Below are 11257 nucleotides of genomic sequence, written 5' to 3'. Positions count from 1 at the left end.
GTTGGTAAGAGTATAAGTTAGGAGTGACAATCACTGGAGGGCCAGTGAGAAGACTCAGAGAGTAAAGCATCTTACTGCCAGGCCTGGCCCCCTGAGTATAATTCCCAGGACCCGCATGATAGCAGGAGAGCTGACTCTTGCGCTGACCTGTGCATGCTAGCACGTGCGTGCGTGCACGCACACAAATAAATAAATAAAATGTAATGAAATTTTTGTATATTTTAATGCTCTTTATTTCAGTTACTGGACAAATATAAGACATGTTCACAAGGCTCTGAAATTAAGCACAGAAGGCATTCTCTCAACAGTTCCTTCGTGTCCAGTGCTACACACTGCCCTGTGTGTTTGAATAATGCACTGCTCTCAGAATGGTTTTATATTCATTTATTTCATGTGCATGAGTGTCTCAGTGTTTTGGCTGCATGTCTTTAAGCCTGCCATGTACCTGGCGCCTGAGGGAGTCAGAAGAGCATGTCAGCTCCCCTGAAACTGGAGCTACAGATGCTTGGGAAGCAACAAGAGGGGGTCAGGAAATCAACACAGGTCATTTGCAAGAGCAATATGTGCTCTTAACTGCTGAGCCAGCTTTCCAGGGCATAATTTAATTTTTTTAAATATTTATTTATTTATTATGTATACAATATTCTGTCTGTGTATGCCTGCAGGCCAGAAGAGGGCACCAGACCCCATTACAGATGGTTGTGAGCCACCATGTGGTTGCTGGGAATTGAACTCAGGACCTTTGAAAGAGCAGGCAATGCTCTTAACCTCTGAGCCATCTCTCCAGCCCCTAAATTTTTTTGAATAAATAAAACTAAAAGGAGAAAGAGAGTGGAGCATCAACACTGACCACTCTGGCTTCTGACTACAGAGGCAATATGACCAGCCAGTTCAAGATCCTGCCGTCATGTCTTCCCTGTCATGATGGACTGTACCCTCAAACTACGGACCAAAGTGAGCCCTTCCTTCCTTAAGCTGTCTTTGCTAGGTAATTTTTCACAGAACACATATAAACATACATTCACAAAGTAACCAATGCATGGAGCAAAGAAGGTCCCCAATAAATGTTAGCTGCAACTCATTCCAAATTTAGCTTTTCGGAATTAATTTATGTGCATAAGTATTTTGCACATATGTACGTGTGTGCACCATGAGTGCCAGGTGCCATCCAGAACTGGAGTTTACAAGACTGTCGTGAGCTGCCGTGTGTGCTGGAAATCCAACCTAGGTCCTCTGAAACAGCAGATGCTCTTAATTGCTAAGCCATCTCTCCAGTTCCACATCTTCACCTTCATTATAAAAGAGCTGGCATCTTCATACGTTGTTCAGACCGGCCTGGCTCTTGGAGGCTCAGGGATTCCTTGAATTTCAGCCTCCCGAGTACCAATGCTGGACACCGTGCTGTGCTTAAAGCAAGTGGCCTGCCACTGGTCTCCACACCCCGTCCTGCACACCAGTTTTCCTCCTACCTTCTAATGACAATGCTTGAGGTAACCATAGTTTCACATGCTATTCTAAGAGCTATTGGAGAAAGCTGAGCATGGTGGCACACGCCTTTAATCCCAGCACTCAGGAGGCAGAGGCAGGTGGATCTCTGTGAGTTCGAGATCTGTGAGATCTCTGTGAGTTCTGTTATACAGAGAAACTCTGTCTCAAAAATCAAAACCAAAACAAAACTAAACTATTGGAGAGACAGCATCCCCCAGTTTTCTACAAAGGTAAGTAATGCCCTAAAAAAAAAAAAAAAAAAAAAAAAAAAAAAAAAAAAAAAAAACAGCATCAAAAACCCCTAGAGAATTGTAGCACAGCTAGGTTACTTTTGTCTTGTTTTCTTTTGTTTTTGTTTTTTGAGACAGGATTTCTCCGTGTAGCCCTGGCTGTCCTGGAGCTCACTTTGTAGACCAGGCCGGCCTCAAACTCAGCGAGATCCGCCTCCCCCTGTCTTCCCAATCCTGGGATAAAAGGTGTGTGCCGCTGATGTTTGGCCACAGCTAGGCTATTGATAACTTATAAAACATACTTATCTGATTCAGATTTCAATAGGCAAGCATTCTAACAACTGAGCCACATCTCTAGCACAGATTTCTCCTTTTTCTTATTGAGTAGCTTACATGGTGAGCATGTCTCGCAGTTAGTTTATCTATTTACCCGTTGAACGATGAGCTGATTTCAATTTGGGGCTATTACAAATAAAACTGCTACGAATATTCATAGATGCACTTTTTAATTTAAAAATGCTCAGGCTTATTACTAGCTTGTACTTACATTTTAAGTTAACCCATATTCATTATTTACGCTCTCCCATGTGGTGGTACCTTTATCAGCATGGCACGTTCATCTGCTCCCTCTGTGACTGGCTGGGCACTCCTGACTCTGCCCTTCTCCTTCCCATCATTCTTAGTCTTGTCACACCGCCTATACTTCCTGCCTGGCCACTGGTCGATCAGCGTTTTATTAAAACCATTTTTTAGAACACATGCTCTTCTTTATTCTGTCTTTTTTCTTTTGTCTTTAATTTTATTATTTATTATTGTTGAGTGTTTGTGCACGGGTGCTAACATGCGCATGTCATGGTATGTGTGTGTGGAAGTCAGAGGACAACTTTCAAGAGTTGGATCTCTGCTTCTACCATGGGTTCCAAGGATCAAACTCAGGTCACAATGCTTGGGCAATAAGTTGTCTCACAGACTCTATAGATATATTTTTCATCGAATGTCTTGTTGCTAATACAATAATTTTCCCTTGTTAATAAAAAACAACCAGCTGGGTATAGTGTTACACGCCTTTAATCCCAGCATTTGGAAGGCAGAGGCAGGGGAATCTCTGTGAATTTAAGACCAGCCTGGTCTGCTCTACATAGAGAGTTCCAGGACAATCAGCGTTAGAGAGATCCTGAATCAAAAAAAAAAAAAGAAAAGAAAAGAAAAGAAAGAAAGAAAGAAAGAAAGAAAGGAAGAAAGAGAAGAAAAACAGAAAGAGAGGGAGAAAGAGAGAGGAAGTGGAAAGAAAATTTCAGGGTTGGAGGGATGGCTCAGTCGTTAATAACACTGGCTGCTCTTCCAGAAGACCCACATGACTGCTACCACCTTCTGTAACTCTGGTTCCAGGACACCTGACTCCCTCTTCTAGGCTCCAAGAACACCAGGCATGCACATAGTACACAGATACTCATGTAGGCAAAACATCTATGCATAGAAAATTAAATTTAAAAAGAAAAGCACAACAAAAATTAACCTTCTATTGATTAATCTCAGCTTTTCAGTAACTTTGCAGATTTTCCAAATAAAATCTGTTAGCTTGACAGACCTATGCATTCGAAGTATGCATAAGTTCCCTTAAGACATTCCAATATAATTTTTTCAATGATCATAATGAATTTTTCTGGTTTTTACTCCAGCAGTTCCATTTTGTCTCTAGGAATTAAATGTAGAACCTTGTTCACACTACGTTACAGTCCCGGATTTTTTCTAATATATTTTCAAAAGCAATTTTCAACAAGAATTTGTAAACGACATTACAATCACAGACCTTTTGATGACTATTGATACCTTACATCAACGCCAGTCTCCTCTTTGTGATAAACAGAACAATCCTGCTGCACTTCATACATATGCATAGAGAGACAAATTCTCCAACTGATGTGTCCACAGGTCATGGCAAAAGGCGAGAGAATGGATAGGTTCTGAATTTTTGCCCTTGGGCCTTTCAGCAGAGTCCAATAACAATCTAATTTACGTTCAGTCAGGAGTATATTGAAAATTTCCAATTAACTGGGGAATTCTATTTTCAAAAACTGTTACTGATCCTTCTAAAAATGAGGTGAGCTTTTGAGGTGGTTATTTGCCTCCCTCCTGTCTACTCACAGATAGCCAGTTTTATTCTATTCAGAGATATGGGAGTCACAAATTGTTTTCTCGAAACTCCCATGCAGATTGTCTTCTCATTGGATGCATGGTTTTGTTGGGACACTGGAGGGAAGGAAAAGAACTTCTGATTGACAGGTTCGCACCCCCCCCCCCCCCAGGCCAAGCCTCTGCCTTCTTTCGACTTTCCAAGTATCTCCCTGTCATGGCTCCACAGAGCTAGCAGCACCCCAGCCTTCGGTGCTCCCAGCCTGAGCTGAGTATTAGTTGCTGCAGACAGCTGAGGTATGTCTATGAGCGTGCCTCCGATGAGGCCTTGCAGCCACCAGCCAGGCAAGGTGACTGCTTTCTGAACTTAATATCAGTCCTAGGGAATTGAACGTGCTGGCAAATAACTGGGTTACCTTTCTGTTCCTGCTTTGAGCCTTTATTAGAAGGCTATGTACCCAAATGTCTAAATGGAATTGGCACCACTTGAAATACTCAACATAGTTCTTGTTTTTCCAGAATGCTAACTGTTTTACACAAACAAAATTAGCAAATTTCTAATTAAAAATGACTTTTTGACACAGTGTCTTACGTAGCCCAGGCTGGCTTCAAACTCTGTATGTAGCTAAGGATGATCTTAAACTCCTGATCCTCCTGCCTCCACCTCCCAAGCTCTGGGATAACAGGTTTGCATCACTTTCTGAGTTAGGGTTACTATTACTGTGATGAAACACCTTGATCCAAAGCAAATTAGAGAGGAAAGGGTTTATTAGGCTTATATTTTCATATCCTAGTCCATCTTTGAAGCAAGTCGGGGTGGGAACTCAAACAAGACAGGAATCTGGAGGCTGGAGCTGATGTAGAGGCCATGGAGGGGGTGCTGCTTACTGGTTTGCACCCCATGGCTTGCTCACCCTGCTTTCTTGAAGAACCCAGGACCACCAGCCACAATGGGCTGGCCCTCCCCCATTAATCACTAATTAAGAAAATGTTCTATACGCTTGCCTGCAGCCTGATCTTACAGAGGCACTTTTTTCAACTGAGGTCCCCTCTTTTCCAGTGCTCTGGCTTCTGTGACACCGACATAAAACTCGCCAGCACAACCACCATGCCTACCTGCAGCTCCCCTCCCCCGTATCTTATCTCCATCTTTGACTAGCCTTATGCGGGTGGTCTGTGGTGGATGGAATTCGAAAAGAAACAAGTCTAGGCAAATACTGGAGCTCTCTGTCAATAAGCAGCAAACAGAGACTCGGGCTAAGTTCAGGAAAAGGAATCTCTGGAAGGAGCTGAGCTCACAGAATTGAAAGGCTTCGTCTGGAAAGGGTGGGACACAGAGCCATACCAGAGAGCTAGAACGAGGGGCCCACTTCCTGGAGGGCTTTCCTTCTGCTCACATTTACAGAACACACATTCCAGGAAGGGTGCGGCCTTCTGGGGTCAGGGGCCTGCCTCTTGGTTGGTGGACAGCTGGACATCCTGATCAACAATCCTCCAGCACGGAGAGGAGACTGGTTCACCTAAGGGAAATAGATTATGTAGGAGAGTTGGATGGTGACTGGCAAAGAAAAGAAGCTTCCACTGCAGTGAATTTTGGAAGAGGTCTTCAGTTGTAAATAAGAATACCTTTTGTTGAAGATGCAGCTCAGTGCTAGGACACTTGCCTGCCATGTGCCAGGCTTTGGGTTCAAGGTACAGCACTGGAAAAAAGAATGTGTTGTATTCAATCTGCTAACGTTAAAAAGTTCAGAGATATTTGAAAACATTCTACAGTTAAACAGGAGGGATAAACTGCAGTAATCTATGGTGCAGAAAGTTGACGAAACTACAGTGATTCATTGCATATTTCAAAATTGCTAAAAGGAATAGATTTTTTAATGTTTTAATCACAAAAAGGTATCTGATGCAACAGATTTGTTAATTGGTTTGACTTAATTATTTCACAATATGAATATTTCAAAACATCACATTAAGCCCAACAATATATGCAAGTGTCATTTGTCAATTAAAATAAAAAGGAAATAAAATTTTATCTGGGAGTGGTAAAGCAGGCTTGTAATCCCAGCAGCCCTCAGGAGGTTGAGACAGGAGAATCACAACTCAAAGGCCAGCTTGAGCTATAGTGAGACCTTGTCTGGATGAATAAATAAATGAATAAATAAATAAATAAATAAATAGTGTTGCGGTTGGGCATGGTGGCAAATGACTGTAATCCCACAAAGGGAAGTGAGATTGGAAGAGTGACAAAAGTTTGAGGCTAGCCTGGTCTAAATGAGTTCCAGGCTAGCCAGGGCTACATAGAAAGACCTATCTCAAAAATGAAATGAAAACCCAAACCGTTTCTCATGTGATACCTTCTTATCACTGCTTACTGGATGGAACAAATCCAGGAGGAGTTTCATATTCATTATTTTTCGTTTGGCAAATATTTATTCACTACGCCCCAATGATTCTAAGTCTAAGCCCCAGTAATTCTAGTCTAGGTCATTTCCTTTATTTGCTGTCACCAATGAACCAATGTGAGGCTCTGTGTTGCTCACCACTAACAGCCAGCACAAAAGGATAAGCTGGCCTTTTAGAAGCCAGAGGGAAGGCCCACAAAAGTTAACTATTAATGCATGTATGCATAAAGACAATTACTGTAACTAATATCCTACCAGTGAATGCAAGAGTGTAAAGTTCAAACAAGCAGTGTATTTTCAATTGTAATCATTTTCCTTCAACTCTCCTGCATAATTACCTTAAACAGTATTTAAGATAATTACTTGCAATTCTGCCACACAAAGATAACTCTTCTCATCTGTATTGCTCCTCTGCCATTCCCTTCTATAGTTTCTCCAAAGGACATGGCATTCTTTTTTCCCTGCTTACAAAAGCCTGGTGGGTCCACTGGAGGAAATTTTAAAATAGAACAATATATGAAGGATAAAATAATCACCAACCAAGGCTATAAATGTAGTTCATTGGTAGAGTATCTGCCTAGCATGTGTGAGACCAAGAGTTCAATCCCTAGTACTGCCAGAAAAACAAACAAAAAAGGAATCCTGAATGAATTAATTTAAAAAAATCTTCACCTGAGAACAAAAAGACAACAGCACTTGGTATATTAGTATTTTTTATTTTCTGCTAAAGAGTTGCATGAAAACTGATTTGGGAGAGTTCTTTTTGTTTGTTTCAAGACAGGGTCTCACTATACAGTTCTGGCGTACTGGAATTGAACATGAGGGCCAGGTTGGCTTGGAACTCACAAAGATCTGCCTCTGCCTCCCAGTTTGAAAACTGTTTTTTAATAAATGCTTTTTAAAGTTTAAAACATTTTTATGTGTGTGGTGTTTTGCCTACATGGCTATGTATATGCAACACTCGCATCTCCGATGCCTTTGGAGGCCAGCTTCCCAGGAGCTAGAATTAGAGCTATAAGCCACACACTATGTTGATGCTGGGAATCAAACCTGGGTCCCCTGGAAGAGCAGTCCTAGTCCTTAACCGCTGAGTCAACTCTTCAACCAAAAAAAAAAACCCACAACAATTTAGTTTGAATTAAAATAGTTGTTCTTTAATCCTTTTCTTTTCTTTGCATAATCTGTAGACTTTTCAGTAAAGTTTGTTTTTTACTATTGTTTTGCAGTGCTGGAGATAGACCCTAGAGCCTTTCATGTGCTAAGTAGTGGCTCCACTGAAGAGTTAGAGTCCCAGGAAAAACAAACAATAAGGAACAGAACAAAGAGTGAGATCTCCCCAGGTGGTGGTGGCCGGCGCCTCTATTCCCAGCACCTGGGAGGCAGAGGCAGGCCAACCTGCTCTACAGAGCTGGTTACAGGACAGCCTAAGGCTACACAAAGAAACCCTGCCTCAAAAAAAACAAAAAAAGGAGGGGGGAGGGAGAGGAAAAAAAGTGAGATCTCAGTGTTTCCTTTTCAGCCACGTGTCTCTAATTCCTACAGCACTATTTCGCACACAGTAGGGATTCCAAAATAATTTCTGAATAGCTAATAATTATGCCCTCAGCTAGTGAGGCAGTGTCGTTGATAAACAATCACTCTGAAGCTGTGATCTGGTATTATTGCTCTCGTACAATTTCAGTAGGTATTTCATTCTAACATACATGTTGGCTCCATGTAAGACTGAATAAATCCAAATTGCAAGTCCTACACTCAAGAGCCATAATTGCAACCTGAACAAAAAAATTTATGCGCTCTCTGCCTCACCTTCTTCGCCTGGTAAATTATCCTACAGGTGCTAGGGTGTAACAGAACAAAGATCTCAAATTTATGGACCGGTACAGAGGAGCAACAGGAGCCAACATTTGTCAGGTGGTGAGGAAGAGAAAAAACAAAGAAGACACTAAAGTGGTTAGGAAACAATTGCCCATGGAGACACATTAGAGTATGTTGCTATTTTATAAAGGCTGATCAGGAACAGTTAAAGGTTCAAAACCTACAGGAATGTCGTCTTCCAACTGTCGAGTTCTGACTCAACGACGCAAGGCAGTGATGAACTCTACTTAGAAGGTGAGCTGCCTTTTTCAAAACTGAAATAAAACATCAGAGTGCATCACAATATCAAAGGGCAGCACTTGTTTTGTCTCCCTTGCTTCAGTTTATACAAACGATGCACATGCGCCAGGCTACACAACTTACTCTCGGTCAAGCTTGAAGAAAATGGGGGCATATGGCAACTTTGATTACTAGGACTGGTGGTCCCTAACCACGTGTGCATTTGTGCACAAATCTGCATGCAAAAGGCCAGAGGAGGACCTCACTGTCCTCTTGCTTTCCTGTTTGTTTTCTTGAGACAGGATCTCTCACTGAGCCTGAAGCTTGACTGGGCTGGCTGGCTAGCGAGCTCCCAGGATTTATCCATTTCTGTACTCCCCCCACCCCACATTGGGGTGGCAGGGCAAGTGAAGTCACTTTCTGCTGAGTGCTGGGGACCCTAACTTAAGGTCCTCTTCTGACATAGCAAGTACTCTTATCCACTGGACCTTGTCAAAGCCCCCTAAAAAGGACCTTAGTTAAGGGAATCCGTGTCTCATGCATCAAACTATTTGTGCTTTATTTTCCAGTAGGACTTAACAGTGCACAGGAGAAACAAGCAGGTAACCACAGGAAAAAAGTGCCAAGGAAGACTGAGAGCACAGCTAAGAGTTTGGGGAGACGGGCAAAATGAAACTGAACAAAGAGGAAACTGGTGCTATAATTTTATGGAAAAAAGCACCTGATGGGAAAAACAAACTAAATTTAATACAAACAACAACAAAAAGGCTAAAACAGGAAGTGGCAATGCACGCTTATAATTACAGCATTTGGGGGGCAGATTCAGGAGTTCAAGGCCAGCCTAGACTACAAAGTAAGTTTGTGGACAAACTGTCCTACAGAGAGAGAGCTCATCTCAAAAAAAAGAAAAAATAAACAGATTCCAAAGTTAATGAAACATGGTTACATGATATTTTCAGATTGAGTGTAGGATAGCGTGTGAATAATCCCAGAATTCCCAAGATATCTGTTCCACGCTTCCTTCGTGTGAATAATCCCAGAATTCCCGAGATATCTGTTCCACGCTTCCTTCTCACGTCTTAAAAGTAAGATAAACAGTATAAAGAATTAAGTTAGCTGGGAAGCTCAGGTATAAAACACTTGCCTGCCATGTGCAAGGGCCTGGCTGGGTCAGATCTCTCTCTCTCTCTCTCTCTCTCTCTCTCTCTCTCTCTCTCTCTCTCTCTCTCTCTCTCGTTTCGTCATGTTTTTTGAGACAAGATTCCTAGGCATTTCAGGCTGGCTTTTACAAAGTCCCCTATCTCCAACCTCCATGTGCTGGGATTACAGGCATACCACCGAATCAAGCTCCTCCAGTCCTTTAAACGTCTATTTTGGAAATCCTAATTACCTATCAGAATGAGTAAATTATATTAAAGAGAGAAAGGAAAGTCACCTCCCAAGTCTTCTCTGAGTACATGAAGTTCCCACTGAAGCAAAGCTCTAGGACACAATGATTCAGAACGAGGTAGAGAAACTACAGTCGGTTAGCTAAATCTCACCCACCACTGACTTTTGTATGGCCCCGAAGCAGAAAATGATTTTTCCATTTCCAAGTGTTTGGGAAAAAAATGAGAATATTTTGTGACCTGTGAAAAATACATCAAGTTCAAATTTCAGTGCCTATAGTTTTACTGGAAGATGGCCATATTTATTCATATTTTCTATGGCTAGTGTGCTACAACACGGAAGACTATCTGGCCCCTTTTTAAAGAAAATGTTTGACCACCAGTGTTCTAGAACACGGAGGACACATGCTCCAACACCCGTCTAACCCGCCCCCTCTCCAACCACCCCCTCAGCGTTAGTCACCGACAAGATTCTTGGAGCTGACATGGAGGGAGGGCGTTATAATAATGAATTGTACCACATGGGAAAACAGAGACCCAAGGCAGTAAATTTCTATATAAGGGAATATGACTGTTTCTGCCACATTCTAGAGTAGCGTCTGAGTTTGTTTCCCCGATCAGAAAAGAGGGCATCACCGCAGCATCTGCACGGTTGCGTTTAAGCATGAAGGCACTTGGAAAGCTATCCAGGGAACAAATGTTCCGGGGGTGTTTCTGCAAGGAGAGCCTCTGAGATGAGATGTAGGACTGCGTTCCCTTTAAGCGTAGGCGCCCGGGCCCCTCTGCTCTGGCCCTCATTTTTTCCTCCTCTCCAGTCCCCTTTGGAGAGCATGTGGCTCCCTTTCTCTGCAACGCACCCTCCCCCTCCCCCCCGCCCCCGGGCAGTAAAGCTTGACAGCAAAGCAGAGCTCAGGTATGCGGACCTAGATTAGCCCAGCCCAGCTCTGTCCTGTGCAGTCAGCCAGCAGCGGGGGCAAGATAGGACCCCTTCAGGTGCCGAGAATGACTCAGCAGGGGCCAAGGCAGGAGCTGAGACAGGAAAGCTTGGGCAGGCCCCAAATCCCCTGCAGCGCGAAGCCAACAAACCAGTGTGTTAAGGACGCAAATAGGCGAACAAACAAAAAGTAATCTAAATCAGCGTTAGGCCACGGGCGGACTGGAGGCCTGGGCCATGGCAGGCTTCATATTTAGTTTAAAAAGCCGGCCCCGTTTACGGCAGGAAAAGCACCCAGTTCCTCCTAAAGGTCCCTCTCGTTTATGACAAACAACGCCATGCTCAACTGGGTTCTCGAAACGGCTGGGGGAGACCCTTTAAGGGGTGCAGAAAACTGCATGTCCGTGATTATCCGGGAGACTTTGCGGGCACTGTAATCTCTCGAGACTAGGAAACCATTTTCCTCGCTAGATTTGAGACTGTGCTTTGCTACGGCGGCAGCAGCTTCCCTGCCCCCCTCGCACCCCCCGCCGCTGCTGCCGCTTCCAGCAACCACGCCCCGCGGGCCCCAGGGCTTCTTGGCCCGGA

The sequence above is a fragment of the Myodes glareolus genome, chromosome X, assembly GCF_982192425.1.
Source record: "Myodes glareolus chromosome X, mMyoGla1.1, whole genome shotgun sequence".
NCBI classification, from domain to species: Eukaryota; Metazoa; Chordata; class Mammalia; order Rodentia; family Cricetidae; genus Myodes; species Myodes glareolus.
The sequence above is the reverse complement of the archived record's forward strand: the minus strand, read 5'-3'. Positions refer to the sequence as shown.